Source organism: Hyperoodon ampullatus (genome assembly GCF_949752795.1).
Source record: "Hyperoodon ampullatus genome assembly, chromosome: 10".
Taxonomy (NCBI): domain Eukaryota; kingdom Metazoa; phylum Chordata; class Mammalia; order Artiodactyla; family Ziphiidae; genus Hyperoodon; species Hyperoodon ampullatus.
In genome coordinates this window covers 65,671,745-65,687,543 of record NC_136923.1, presented here as the reverse complement: position 1 = coordinate 65,687,543, position 15,799 = coordinate 65,671,745, and the positions used below count along the sequence as shown (strand labels likewise).

Here is a 15,799-nt window from a genome sequence, read left to right as displayed (position 1 = left end):
CAGGTAAGGCGACCTTGCCCAGGTACAAGGCAGAGGCCAGAGGTTCTAGGGAATTAATACCTTCCTCCACAGGAGCAGCTCTCAACCAATGACTGTCGGAATTTGATGTATAAATGCTCCATCTCTCTTGCCCTTGTATGCAATAATTGAGGTGTGTGTTTTACACCATTTTCCCAAAGTTACTCCATAGCATTCAGCCTCAATCATAGTTAGCTTTACAGCTGTTTTCTCTTCCCTGTCTCACTTTCCTACTCCCCTACTATGTTTCCACCAAGTACTTCCACTCGAATACATGGCTTTCGGTTCTCTTTTGGGAGAACCCAAACTAAGATTATCATGTTAAAGTTGAAAAGCCCCATGCAAAGTGAACAGATCTTCTAATCAGCTTTTTAGTGCACCATTTAAAAATAAATTTATTTATTTTTGGCTGCATTGTGTCTTCATTGCTGCACATGGGCTTTCTCTAGTTGCTGCAGGCAGTGGCTTCTCTTGTTGCAGAACACGGGCTCTAGGTGCACAGGCTCCTAGTGCACCCAGGCTTAGTTGCTCTGCATCATGTGGGATCTTCCCAGACCAGGGATCAAACCTGTGTCCCCTGCATTGGCAGGCGGGTTCTTAACCACTGCACCACCAAGGAAGTCCCACCATTCTTAAATATAGGCAGACAGCCAAGGATCATCAGAAGTTTAAGAAAAATCTCTAACTGGAAATATAGAGATCAAAATAAGAAAATACCTCATAGGAAACAGAGACTAAAAAGGAGGAAGAAAACTTGCCAAAATATCTATTATTAATTTCTTCAAGAGAGTTAAGAAAAGAAATTACATTCATGAAACAATAACAGAATACTATAAAAAATAATATTCAGAAAACAGAACTCTTGAAAATGAAAAAAAATATATGATAGAAGTGAAAAACATAGAGATTTGAAAGATAATCTTGGTGAAATTGCCCAGAAAGTAGAGCAAAAGGAAAACAATATGAAAAATGAGGGGAGAAAAGGATTAAAAAATTTAGAGAATCAGTCCAAGAGATCCAGTACCTGATTCTGGGAGTTATATAAAGAAGGAAAACAGCTGGAAGGATATAACCAAAGAAATAATTTAAGAAATTTCCCAGGACTGGCAGATGAGTTTCTAGAATGACAGGGCCCAGCACATTAAACAAAAATATGCCCGTTCCAGAGTTATATCATTTTGAAATTTCACCAGTGAGGAAAAAGAGAAGATCCTAACAACTCCTAAAGGAAGATAAAACAGGTTTTGTTTTGTTTTGTTTGGCTGCACCACGTGGCATGAGGGATCCTAGTTTCCAGAGCAGGGATCAAACCTGCGCCCCCTGCAGTGGAAGCACAGAGTCTCAACCACTGGACCACCAGGGAAGTCCCCTAATAAAGGTTTTATACAAAGAATCAAGAGCAAGAATGCCATCCATTGAAAGCAAGAACACAGTGGAGCAATGCCTTCAAATTTCTTAGGAAATTTTTTTTCCTGAATCTAAGATTCAGTACCAAACCAAACTACTAATCAGTGTATGAATAGGATAAATACATTTCCAGACATACAAAGTCTCAAAGTATTTACTTCTTGTGCACCGTTGCTCTGGAAACTTTTACAGGATGTGCTCCACCACAACTAGGAGATAAACAAAAAAGAAGGCTTGATATGTATGAAACAGGAGGTCAAACACAAGGGAGGAGGAAAATTCCTAGGAGGACAGTGAAGGGAGACCCCAAACACCAGAGCTGTCCGGCAGGACTGGAGGGCAGCCACTTCCCATTGGAGCTGATCAGAGGCTTCGAGAGGGAATTTCATTCAGAAGATGTGATAGACTACTTGATGTATTTGAACAAATTGAGAAGAAATACATACTGGAAGATATTTGGGGGTTGAATTAATGGTAAGAACATAGAAATAATATACAAAAAGGCAATTATTAGGTCAAGGGAAAATGAGAGCTTATTCAGTGAGTAATGTTTGTGCAGTTGTAACAGGTTAATGATGAATATCCATCTAAGCAAAATGAGCTATAATGTACTAACTCTGTATAGTGACAGATGATAATTAGACTTATCATGGTGATCATTTCATAATGTATAAAAATATCAAGTCACTATGTTGTATGCCTGAAACTGATATAATATTATATGTCAATTATAATTCAATAAATAAATAAATAAATAGTTTTTAAAAATGGGCTATGTTGGACTGGAGAAATGGGCAGATGGGTGGGAGAAGGGATGTTGTTTCCCAACTATTTGAATCTTTAGACTATGTGCATGAATAACTTTGATTAAAAAATAATAAAAGTATGAAATTAATAGCAAAATAAATAGCTAAGTGAAATAAGGTTGGGACCTCTAAACAGGAGAGGAGATAAAAGTAGGGATCAGCAGTTTACTTTTTTTTAAAGCCTTTTAAAATTATTTATTTATTTATTTATTTATTGGCTTCGTTGGGTCTTCATTGCTGCGTGTGGGCTTTCTCTAATTGCAGCAATCGGGGGCTACTCTTTTTTTTTTTTTTTTTTTTTGGCAGTACGCGGGCCTCTCACTGCTGTGGCCTCTCCCGTAGTGGAGCACAGGCTCCGGACGCGCAGGCTCAGCAGCCATGGCTCACGGGCCTGGCCGCTCCACGGCATGTGGGATCTTCCCAGACCGGGGCACGAACCCGTATCCCCTGCATCGGCAGGCGGACTCTCAACCACTGCGCCACCAGGGAAGCCCCAAGGGGGCTACTCTTCATTGCAGTGCACGGGCTTCTCCTTGCGGTGGATTCTCTTGTTGTGGAGCATGGGCTATAGGCACGCAGGCTTCAGTAGTTGCAGCACGTGGGCTTCAGTGTTGTGGTATGCAGGCTCAGTAGTTGTGGCTTGCAGGCTCTAGAGCACAGGCTCAGTAGTTGTGGTGCACGGGCTTAGCTGCTCCACAGCACATGGGATCTTCCCAGACCGGTAGCGAACCTGTGTCCCCTGCATTGGCAGGTGGATTCTTAACCACTGCACCATGAGGGAAGTCCCTATTTTTCTAATTTTTAAAAATTTTTAGTTTTTTGTTATTGTTCTACCTTTTTTTTTTTTTTTTTTCTGCTGTGCCTCACGGCTTGCAGGATCTTGGCTCCCAAGCTGGGGTCAGGCTTGAGCTCCTGTGGTGGGAGCGCCGAGTCCAGACTGCTGGACTAACAGAGAACCTCAGACCCCAGGGAATATTAACTGGAGTGAGGTTTCCCGGAGGTCCTCATCTTGGCACCAAGACCCGGTTCTACCTAACTGCCTGCAAACTCCAGTCCTGGACACCTCAGGCCAAACAACCAGTAAGACAAGAATACAGCCCCACCCATCAATAAAAATGGGATGACTAAAAAATATGTTACAGATGAAGGAGCAAGGTAAAAACCTACAAGACCAAATAAATGAAGAGGAAATAGGCAACCTACCTGAAAAAGAATTCTGAGTAATGATAGTAAAGATGATCCCAAATCTCAGAAATAGAATGGAGGCATGGATCGAGAAAATACAAGAAATGTTTAACAAAGACCTAGAAGAACTAAAGAACAAACAGTGATGAACAACACAATAACTGAAATGAAAAATACTCTAGAAGGAATCAATAGCAGAATAATTGAGGCAGAAGAACAAATAATGACCTCAAAGATAGAATGGTGGAAATAACTGCTGAAGAGCAGAATAAAGAAAAAAGAATGAAAAGAATTGAGGACAGTCTCAGAGACCTCTGGGACAATATTAAATGCACAAACATTCGAATTATAGGGGTCCCAGAAGAAGAGAAAGAGAAAGGGTCTGAAAAAATATCTGAAGAGATTATAGTTGAAAACTCCCCTAACGTGGGAAAGGAAATAGCCACCCAAGTCCAGGAAGTGAGAGTCCCATATAGGATAAACCCTAGGAGAAACACACCAAGACACATATTAATCAAATTAACAAAAATTAAATCCAAAGAAAAAAATATCAAAAGCAGCAAGGGAAAAGCAACAAATAACATGCAAGGGAATCCCCGTAAGGTTATCAGCTGATTTTTCAGCAGAAACTCTGCAGGCAGAATGGAGTGGCAGGATATATTTAAAGTGATGAAAGGGAAAAACTTACAACCAAGATTACTCTACCCATCAAGGATCTCATTCAGATTCACCGGAGAAATCAAAAGCTTTACAGACAAGCAAAAGCTAAGAGAATTCAGCACCACCAAACCAGCCTTACAATAAATGCTAGAGGAATTTCTCTAGGTGGAAAACACAAGAGAAGAAAAAGACCCACAAAAACAAACCCAAAACAGTTAAGAAAATGGTAATAGGAATATGCATATCAATAATTACCTTGAGGGCTTCCCTGGTGGTGCAGTGGTTGAGAGTCCACCTGCCGATGCAGAGGACACGGGTTCGTGCCCCGGTCTGGGAAGATCCCACATGCCACGGAGCGGCTAGGCCCGTGAGCCATGGCCACTGAGCCTGCGCGTCCAGAGCCTGTGCTCCGCAACGGGAGAGGCCACAACAGTGAGAGGCCCGCGTACCGCAAAAAAAAAAAAATAATAATAATAATAATAATTACCTTGAATGTAAATGGACTAAATGCTCCAAACAAAAGACACAAGCTGGCTGAATGGATACAAAAACAAGACCCGTATATATGCTGTCTACAAGAGACCCACTTCAGACCTAGGGACACATACAGACTGAAAGTGAGCGGATGGAAAAAGATATTCCATGCAAATGGAAATCAAAAGAAAGCTGCAGTAGCAATACTCATATTAGATAAAGTAGACTTTAAAGACTGTTACAAGAGATAAGGAAGGACACTACATAATGACCAAGGGATCAACCCAAGAAAAAGGTATCATAATTATAAATATTTATGCACCCAACATAGGAGCACCTCAGTACATAAGGCACATGGTAACACCCATAAAAGGGGAAATAGACAGTAACACAGTAATAGTGGGGGATTTAACACCCCATTTACACCAATGGACAGATCATCCAGGCAGAAAATAAATAAGAAAACACAAGCTTTAAATGACACAATAGACCAGATAGATTTAATTGATATTTATAGGACATTCCACCCGAAAGCAGCCGAATACACTTTCTTCTCAAGTGCACACAGAACATTCTCCAAGATAGATCACATCTTGGGTCACAAATCAAGCCTTGGAAAATTTAAGAAAATTGAAATCGTACCAAGCATCCCAGAGAAAAGGAAACCCTCTTACACTGTTGGTGGGAATGTAAAACTGATACAGCCACTGTGGAGAACAGTATGGAGGTTCCTTAAAAAACTAAAAATAGGACTACCATATGACCCAGCAATCCCACTACTGGGCATATACCCTGAGAAAACCATAATTCAAAAAGACACATGTAGAGGCTTCCCTGGTGGCGCAGTGGCTGAGAGTCTGCCTGCCGACGCAGGGGACATGGGTTTGTGCCCCAGTCTGCGAAGATCCCACATGCTGCGGAGCAGCTAGGCCCGTGAGCCATGGCCACTGAGCCTGCGCGTCCGGAGCCTGTGCTCCGCAACGGGAGAGGCCACAACAGTGAGAGGCCCGTGTACCGCAAAAAAAAAAAAAAAAAAAAAGACACATGTACCCCAATGTTCATTGCAGCACTCTTTACAATAGCCAGGTCATGGAAACAACCTAAATGTCTATCAACAGATGAATGGATAAAGAAGATGTACATATACATAATGGAATATTATGCAGCCATAAAAAGTAACAAAATTGGGTAATTTGTAGAGATGTGGATGGACCTAGAGTCTGTCATACAGAGTGAAGTAAGTCAGAAAGAGAAAAACAAATATCGTATATTGATGCATATATGTGGAATCTAGAAAAATAGTACAGATGAACCTATTTCCAGGGCAAGAATAGAGATGCAGATGTAGAGAACAGATGTATGGACACAGGGGCAGAAGTGGAGGGTGGGATGAATTGGGAAATTAGGTTTGACACAAATACACTACCATGTGTAAAATAGATAGCTAGGGGGAACCTGTGGAATAGCACAGGGAGCTCAGCTCGGTGCTCTGGGATAACCTAGATGGGCAGGATGGGGGGATGGGAGGCAAGTCCAAGCGGGAGGGGATATATGTATACATATATAGCTGATTCACTTCATTGTACAGCAGAAACTAACACAACATTGTAAAGCAATTATACTCCAATAAAAAAAAGTTTAAAAAAAGTTTTAAAAAATCTCAAAAACAAACAAAAATTCATGAAGAAGACATCATAGTCCTAAATGTTCATGCACTGAACACAGCTCCAAAATACATATAGCAAAACTTATAGAACTGAAAGTCAAAATAGATAAATCCACAGTTATAGCTAGAGGCTTCAATACTCCTGTCTCAGTAATTGATGAAACAAGTAGACAGAAAATCAGCAAAGGTAAAAAGATCTGAACACACTATCAACAGATTTGACCTAATTGACATTTATAGAACATTCCACCCAACAACAGAAGAACAACATTCTTTCCAAGGGCACATGGAGCGTTCATCAAGATAGATAATAGTCTGGACCATAAAACAAGCCTCAACAAATTTTAAATAACTGAAATCATAAAAAGTATGTTCTCTGACCACAACTGAATTAAATTAGAATGATATCTGGAAAATCTCCCAAATATTTGCAGGTTAAACAACACACTTCTAAATTACCCATGGGTCAAAGAGGAAGTCACAAGGGAAACTAGAAAATATTTTGAATTGAATAAAAATGGAAAAATAACATATCAAAATTTGTGGGACACAGCCAAAGTGGTGCCTAAATGGAAATTTAAACATTAAACTAGAAAACAAAAAGTTGCAAATTATTAATCTATGTTCCATCTTAAGAAGCCAGAAAAAAGAAGAGCAAATTAAATTCAAAGTGAATAAGTAAGAAACAAGGAAGATTAGAGCAGAAATCAATGAAATTGAGAACAGAAAAATAGAGAAAAATCAATGATACCAAAAGCAGGTTATTTGAAAAGATCATTAAAATCAATAAACCTATAGACAGACACTAAGAAAAACTATTTTTAAAAATCTGTAGGAGCAGAAATCAGATCAGTGCTTGCTAGTGGCTTCATGTTGGGGGAGGCGATTGACTACAAAGGAGCCTGAGGGAATTTTGAGGTGGATGGAAATGTCCTATATCTTGATTGTGGTGATGTCTGCGACTGCATACATTTGTCAAAACGCATGGAACTGTACACCTAACAAGGGTGGATTTTACTGTATGTAAATTATGTCTCAATGAACCTGAAGTAAAAGAAAATACAAGGGTGCATTTTAGCACTTTATGTAGAAGGAGAATTTCATGAAATTTTTGTTTTGGATGCATGTGTTCCGGATTGCAGTAATAAAATGTTTTTTATCCCATAAATTGTAGTTAAAAAAGAAAAAGTAAGTCATTGCCCAAGAACGTGCCAAGGTCTTCCCTGTCTTGCGACTTGACACTAGCCAGTCCCTCTGCCTGAAACACTGGGACAGTTCATTCTCCGACTTCAAGTCGCCCCAGGGAGTCATTTCCAGGCCACTCTATCAAGAAACCCAATACCTCCCTTCTCTCTATAGCTCTAATTCTCTCTCACGCTGTTTATTTCCTTTATATCACTTACTACAATCTATAATTTTTTTCTCTCTGTAGCAGTACATTGAGTCTGTGGGCTTGTAGGTTGTAATCAGATAATAGCTTTATCCTTTTCCCCCATTGTCCCTGGTAACCTGCCCTGTGGAGCTAGTTCTTTCTCTGCCTTTGAACAATACTCAGGAAGGTCACAGAGCGAATCTGCTCAATCTCTCTATAAAAAGTCCTCCACACTTCATTTTATTTTTTTATTTTTTTGCGGTACGCGGGCCTCTCACTGTTGTGGCCTCGCCCGTTGCGGAGCACAGGCTCCGGACGCGCAGGCTCAGCGGCCATGGCTCACGGGTCCAGCTGCTCTGCGGCATGTGGGATCTTCCCGGACCGGGGCACGAACCCGTGTCCCCTGCATCGGCAGGCGGACTCAACCACTGCGCCACCAGGGAAGCCCGCACACTTCATTTTAAATTAAGTTTCTTCCCTCGGCCAGCTATCACTGGCTTGACTTGGAAAGTTGTGCTGGGGAACAAAGACAGTGTCGCCGGATTCTTTGTGAATTTCTTTCCAGACTCCCGCAGCATCCCACCATACCCATCAGTGCCAGATGCAGGTGAGGAAATGCTTTACTTAACCAGCACAGACCAGAAGTGGTTTTGGTTTCCTCTGGCTGTGATAGATGTTCAGATTGACTTTTGCTCTGTGGGATGTTTGTAGGTTTGTATAGCCCCATGATTGCTGGCTATCTCTCACATGCACTCTGTATCCCACACTTCACATTTATCTAGGTGTGGAATTGGCTGCAATTCTCCCCACTTCCTGTTATCTGAGCTCTTTGCAATGTGCTCTTGGCAGCTACTCCATCAGAAGGTGGAGCTTGTTGCCACACTCCTGGAATCTGTATTGGCCTTGTGACTGGCTTAGGTCAATAAAACCAGGTGGAATCAACCTTGTGCCAGCCAAGGCCTCAGAAAGCCCTGTACACTTCTGCTCTCAATCCCAAAACCCTGCCAGCCAACACCCTCAGGCTAGTCTTCTGGATGACAAGACCTGTGGCCCAGGCACCTCTTATCACTGCAGCAACACCCAGGCAACCTTCAGAAGCAGAGCTGTCCAACTGACCAGCTGCTGATCACAAACATATGAGTGAGCTTTGCTGAGATTACAAGAATTCCATACAGGAGCCCAGCCCATGCTGCCAACCCACAGAAGGGCGAGTTAATTAAATGGTTAAGACACAAAATATTGGGATAGTGAGATACACAGTGTTAGAAAACAAACTGAACAGAGAGAATTTGAAGATCTAATTGGCTTTATTCAATGATTCATGAATTGAGCAGCATCCTATCTAACAAAGAGGAGTGTGCTCAGGAATTCCCTGGTGGTCCAGTGGTTAAGACTCAGCACTTTCACTGATGTGGGCCTGGGTACAATCCCCGGTCGGGGTACTAGGATCCCACAAGCCATGCAGCAGGGCCAAAAAACACTGCCAAGAAACTAGGGCTTCCCTGTTGGTGCACTGGTTAGGAACCCGCCTGCCAATACAGGGAACACAGGTTCGATCCCTGGTCCTGGAAGATCCCACATGCCGTGGAACAACTAAGCCCGTGCGCCACAACTACTGAGCCTGTGCTCTAGAGCCCGTGCTCTGCAGCAAGAGTAGCCACCGCAATAAGAAGCCTGCCCACCGCAATGAAGAGTAGCCCCTGCTCGCCGCAACTAGAGAAAGCCAGCGCACAGTAGCGAAGACTCAACGCAGCCAAAAATAAATAAATAAAACAAATAAATTTATTTAAAAACAAACAAACAAACAAAACCCACCAAAAAACAAAGAGAACTGTGCTCTGAGGAGATGTTCAAGATGGAAAGATTTTAAAAGCAGAAGGAGGATGAGACAAGGAAGTTAAGTGAATTTTCCAGGGAAGATCCCCTTGCGTTAGGGGAAGGCAGGGGGTCTTATCAAGCTGATTACTTCACTAGGGTTGATCAGGTACTTTCAGACTAATTGGTTTAAAATTCCACTCCTGGGAGAAGTTGAAAGTACAATTAAGTTAGGTACTAAGTCTTGGTGGAGCTTAGCATAAATGACTCCATTTGGGGTCTGGTGTTCCTTTTTAAAAACAGCAATTAGGACTTCCCTTGTGGCGCAGTGGTTAAGAATCCGCCTGCCAATGTAGGGGACACGGGTTAAAGCCCTGGTCCAGGAAGATCCCACATGCCACGGAGCAACTAAGCCTGTGTGCCACAACTCCTGAATCCACATGCCACAACTACCGAAGCCTGTGTGCCTAGATCCCGTGCTCTGCAACAAGAGGAGTCACCGCAATGAGAAGCCCGCACCCCAACGAAAAGTAGCCCCTGCTCGCCACAACTAGAGAAAGCCCGCGGCAACGAAGACCCAACGCAGACATAAATAAATAAATAAATAAATAAATAAATACCAAAAATAAATGAATAAATAAAAACAGCAATTAGCTAACTGATACAGTCTGTTAAGAAGTTATCTGTGCCAGCTGGATTCTTGTTCAAAATTTGCATGGCATACTCTTATCACTTTGCCTTAATTTTTTGTGTGTCCTTATGATTTTTTTTTTAATTAAGGGTACCTTAATTAATTAATTAATTAATTTATTTTTGGCTGTGTTGGGTCTTCGTTTCTGTGCAAGGGCTTTCTCTAGTTGTGGCAAGCGGGGGCCACTCTTCATCGCGGTGCACAGGCCTCTCACTGTCGTGGCCTCTCTTGTTGCGGAGCCTCTCTGGTTGCGGAGTACGGGCTCCGGACGTGCAGGCTCAGTAGTTGTGGCTCACAGGCCTAGTTGCTCCGTGGCACGTGGGATCTTCCCAGACCAGGTCTTGAACCCGTGTCCCCTGCATTAGCAGGCAGATTCTCAACCACTGCGCCACCAGGGAAGCCCCTTATGATTCTTTTTAAAAAGCCAAATAACAGGACCAGAATTATTGTTTATTTTGGTTTTCCAAGCTATCTTTTCTTGGCATAGGCTCTTTAACTCCAACTTTCTGAAGTAGAGATTATTATCTACTTTATGGATAGTTAATTGAGTCAATGAAATTTAAAAGATTTGTCCAAAGTTACTTAGTTAGCAAGAGGCAGAACTGGAACACGAACCCAGCAGTCTGGCTCCAGAGCTGATGCTATTAAACACCATCTACTCTGTTCCCTGCCACACTGACAAGTATTTCCTGGGATGTGTGTAAACCAGTTTGAAAAGCATGGTTTAAAATAAAGTATGTATATATTTACCTCCAGCCCTTACTTTCCCAAAGTTATTTCTAAATAACAGGCAGCACTCCCCAACATATAAAAATCTCTTTCAAATCAATAAGAAAAATATTGACAACCAATGGAAAATGAACAAAGACATAGATTATTTATAGGAAAGGAAATTCAAATAGTTTTTCAACCACTTGACTGAAATAGAAATACACTTAATTTCACTCCTAACTTTTAAAAGTAAATTAAAATAACAATGACACCCTATTTCTTGCCCATCATATAGACACAGATATAGAAGTTTGATAACACTCTCAGTTGGCAGGGGCCAGGGAATGAAATTAATACTGTCCACACATTGATGGGAGGGTGCAACCTCTACAGACGGCAATTTTATAATATCTACTGAAGTTAAATATTTACATATTCTTTAATCTAGTGATTCTCCTTCAAAGAATATACATCTACACTGGACATTTTTGAGAATCTAAGGGAGCACTGTTACAAGCAAGGACTACCCCAGACACCTGCAGGTATGGTCACCCTGACTGTGAATTACATACAAGGTTATTCATTGCAGCACCGTGTGTATGGGTAGAATAGTGGAAATAACTCAATTATTCATCAATAGATGAATGTTTACATAAAAGTACCATTATCCCTACAATAGAATGTAACACAATGGTTAAAAAGGAGGCAACTCTTGTAAATACTGATTTCAAGATATGAAGTGTAAAAAAGCAAGGCAGAGAACAATGAATATGATATACTACTGTTTATGTATTTTTATAGAATATATGCAAATACACGCTTGTATATGAAGACACTGTCTCTGGAAGCTAGCAGATTCAGGTTTGAGGGGCTCTGAAACTTGTACAATTCTGGTGGCCCTTTTTAAGAAAAAGAATACAAAAAGTACAAATACAAAATTCGGTATAAGGCCTGGGAAGGGGCCTAAGCAAGCAAGGGACGCTGATGCAGAAGCATAGTTGGCTTCACAGTAAATTGCCTCTATCTGGAAAGATGCAGGAGAAACCAGTAAAAGAGTTTGGCTCCTGAGAGGTGAACTGGGTGGCTGCAGGACACGAGAAAACAAGCGATGCATCTTTCTTCCTTTGGGATTTTGCACATATGTTATCTATTCAATAGGAAGAATTCCTTTGTAAATTAACTGCAGTATCAAACCAATACAATTTCTAAATAACCAGAACAAACAGTAATTTCTCAGAGAAAGATACATTTCTTTCTTTAGAGACTCCCTTCATTTTCAAGACAGAAAAAGAAGATACATACCGTTTTTGGTTGGTTGAGCTAAGGATAATACTGACAACTGTTGCTTTTTAAATACCAGTAGCTTCTTTCCCTCATCAGAAGAAAAATCTGGATCTTAAAATCGGCCTTAAGGTTTTATTTCTCATATACTGTTGATCATCTTACAGCACCTCCTTGCTGATTTTTTACAGCATCCTGTTCTTCTTTCAGAGATACTCTAGCTTATCTATGAGGAAGTTTATTATAGTTTATGTGACATTCCCCTCTTCTCTCTGCCTCTGTTTGCTCTGTATTTTGTTGTTGTTGTTTGTTTGTTCTTTGCCACAGACAGAGCCCATTGTTCATAGATCTCTGCCTGTCTTGTCCGTCTGTCCATCCATCCGTCCGTTCTCGTATGTATCTGTATATGTCTACGGAAGGGGAAAGGGGGTTTCTCATGTAAAAATCCAAAATATAGTTTTATGAACACCGTGTACTAGTCAGTCCGAGTGTGGCTGTGAAGCCCCAAGCAAGCCTTGGCACACGGGGCCGGACCCTTGGTCTGGGGGGCCACGCCCAGACCCAGGCCTCTAGGAGACAGTGGGGTCCCTGGCTTTGGGGGGGCTCAGAGCCCATCAGCAGGGAGATGGTAGGGTCGTCGGCGTGGTCGGCCTCCTGCGAGAAGTAGGAGCCCTCCCCCAGCTCTAAGAGCATCGGCAGACCGCTGCCCCGCACGTCCACGGAGCCCGGGTCCAGCAAGAGCTGCTTCCCCAAGTCAGGGCTGCTGCTCTCTGCCTCGAGAGGCCTGGGGGTCTCGCGGGCCAGGCTGCTGTCAAGGTCGGGCAGAGTCCTGTCGGGCACTGTCACCGAGGGGCCGAACAGTTCCGGCAGGGCACTGGTGTCCACACTGAAGCCGTGGCTAGTTGGCTTGGTCTGCAGGTCGCCCAGGTTGGAGTCCATGGCGTCCAAGTGGTCCCTGAGCTCGGTCCCCTGGCTGGACTCAAACACGCAGAGAGGAGGAGGGGCAGGGGAAGAAGCGGGCGACCCCAGCCATCTGTGGAGCGCGAGTCAAACTGTCCAGGCGGGCTACACTGAGGCACTTCTGGGAGGGATGGGGGTGGGGCTGAGGCGGGCAGGAGCCCCGCCCCCGCGTCTGTGAAGGGTGTGGCCGAGGCAGCCGGCGCAGGCTCTCCCACAGGATGGAGTCAATGAGGGTGGCTGGGGACAGGGGCGTATCCACCATGGTGGACGGGTGCCTGGGACCGGCATCCTCTGCCCGGGGGCTCCTTCTTGACTCGAACCAAGGGCCTACTGGACAGGGGCCTCTCGTCGACTATGCTCCTGCCTGGAGAGGCCAAGGGGCTACTGGGGCAGCTCAGTGATGTCAAAGATGATGGGTCCCGAGCCGGCGACAGCATCTGGGGAACAGAGGCTGCGGCCGCTGTAGGCCAGGCCGGAGCCGAGTAGGGGCCCGGGCCGTGGATGTGCTCCAGGGAGTACTGGGCATGGAATAGCTGTCGTACAGCATCAGGGGGATCTTTCTCTTCACCCCCAGGATCTGGTTCCGCTGCACCAGCGAGATGAGGAACTGGATGAGCTTGTTGACGACTTTCTGCTGCCGGGCATGCTTCTGCCGCAGGCCAGCCACCTTCCGCCACAGGGCCTCGTTCTCTTGCTTCACGGTCAGCAGTTTGGAATCCATGCTCTCCTGCTTCCCCTTCATCCGCTGCACGTCGGTCAGAAGCTTGGTGACACTGTCCTGGGGAATCTTTATGTCCTCGCTCCGCAGAGTGGACACGCTGGTCACTTTCCTCTTGACCAGGGGCTGCTCCTGGCCGCACAGGAAGCACGGGTGCTGGAACTCTGTGTCGTCCCCCTCTGGCTTGACCAGGCTGCCCTGCTCAATGCCGACCACCTTCCGGAAGCCACACATGTTGAGCTGCCCCACGAAGCTGGCCGTGCTGCTGTGCTTGGAGGACTTAGGTGGCACCTCCTTGGCAAACGGGCCCTGGTTGAGCACGTGGACGCTGCTCCTGCTCGGGATCCAGAACGTCCGTGTCTTGGCTGCTCACGAAGGTCCACAATTTGGTCAGGAAGACCTGGACGTTGCTGGGCTCTACCGTGCCCAGGCCCGCGGGCAGATCCATCCCGGGCAAGGTGGGAGAGGCGGAAGGAGTGACCACGAGGAGAGACCACGGGCCGGCCGCCACTGCGGGCCGCCCGGATGCGGGCCTAAGGCCATGAACGCCGCCATCTTGCGACGGGCGAGCTCCCGCCGGCGCCGCCCACCGGCCTCTTTTTAGCTTTTTATTTTGATATTTTGTTCATGTCCAAAGTCTCCCTCAAATACAGTATATGGTGGTCCTGACCTGAGCACTCCTGTTTAAAAGCGAGACACCCACAAGCTGGTGGGCCACTCTGGAACCTAGGTGGGAACTAGTGGCCTTGAGTAATTGAGTGGGAATCCAGACTTTTAAATTTTTGAATCATGGGAATTGCCTGGCAGGACAGTGGTTAGGACTCCGCGCTTTCCTGCACGCAGAATGGCAAATTTTTTGAATCACATTCAAACGTCAATATCTGTGGGTATTTTTTCTTGAAGGAGTCAGTTGCCCCTGGGGGGTGAGAGTGGATTGTCAGTCTTCTGGGAACCAAATGGGGAAAGGGGGCTGGCTGGTGGTTCACTGCTTGGGATATAGATCTTCACTAAAGGCCCCTGTGTTCTGTATGGAGCCTGCTCTCTGCTCTCATTTGGGCTTGGTGTCCCCAAGGCCAGAATCTGTTTGGTTTGGCCTTTCCCCAGTCTTCTCCCAGCATGATGGGCTGGCCTGGGAGTTGCCTGGTTACCAACTGTGGGGGGAATTAACTGCAGGTATCTCAGCTTCTTCAAAAACTTTTAATCCATCCTCCCCTTGCACCTCTGCTTTCACGGGAAGCTAGAGCTGTGAAATTCCTACATCTTCCCGAAGTTCTGCCTCAGGAATTGCTTCTTGTTGCCCACAGCTCCTGCTCTCACCCTTAGGTTTTGCTTTTTCAGGTTGACAAGGTCAGTAATCACTCTTCTCTCAGCTCCACCAGCTTTCCAATTAAGATGTTGTCTTCTCCTGTCTGATATTGTCTCTTCCCCTGTTCTCTTTGTGCCTTTCTTATCCCATTTCAGGGAGGTTTGCGGCATGAGGCGAGAGGAACTTGAATGTCCAATTCTCAAGATTTAACCAAAAGAGCTTAAAATTGCTTTCAAGTTCAAAGAAATGAAGCACAAATTTGTCCTTGGATCAAGATACACCTTTGTTTGGGGATGGACTACTTCTGTAAACCTTTTGTTTAGCATTGGTTTTTTCATCAGTTGATTCAAAAATATTTCCAAGTGTCCAGTATACTGCACAGACTGGACAAGACAGTGTTGGTTGCCAGCCTCATAGAGCTTTGATTCCAGTTTTGAGAAAGGAGACCCACAGATAAAGAAGAGAAGACAATATGTATATATATATATATATATTATAAACTGCAGTAAACATTATAATGAAAACAAATAAAAGGGATAAAGAATAATCCTATTGTCCTCCTCCAAATAAGAATTGTTAGTATTGGCTTTTCCCATCCCCCACCTCCCACTCATTTTTCACAACCCACTCCAGTTGGGCTTCTGCCTCTTACTCTCCTAAATCCCCCAATGACTTGGATGTAACTAAATACAATAAATTTCTAGACCTCCTCTTACTTGATTTCCCCAG

General features: G+C 44.2%; 1 pseudogene across 1 annotated transcript; it reads right to left on the bottom strand.

Annotated features, from left to right (window-relative positions):
* Positions 1-12,655: 12,655 nt before the first annotated feature.
* LOC307058793 (heat shock factor protein 1-like) lies at positions 12,656-14,212 on the bottom strand (annotated as a pseudogene). Its single transcript has one exon. The product of its transcript is annotated as a heat shock factor protein 1-like (transcript).
* Between the last annotated feature and the right edge of the window lie 1,587 nt (positions 14,213-15,799).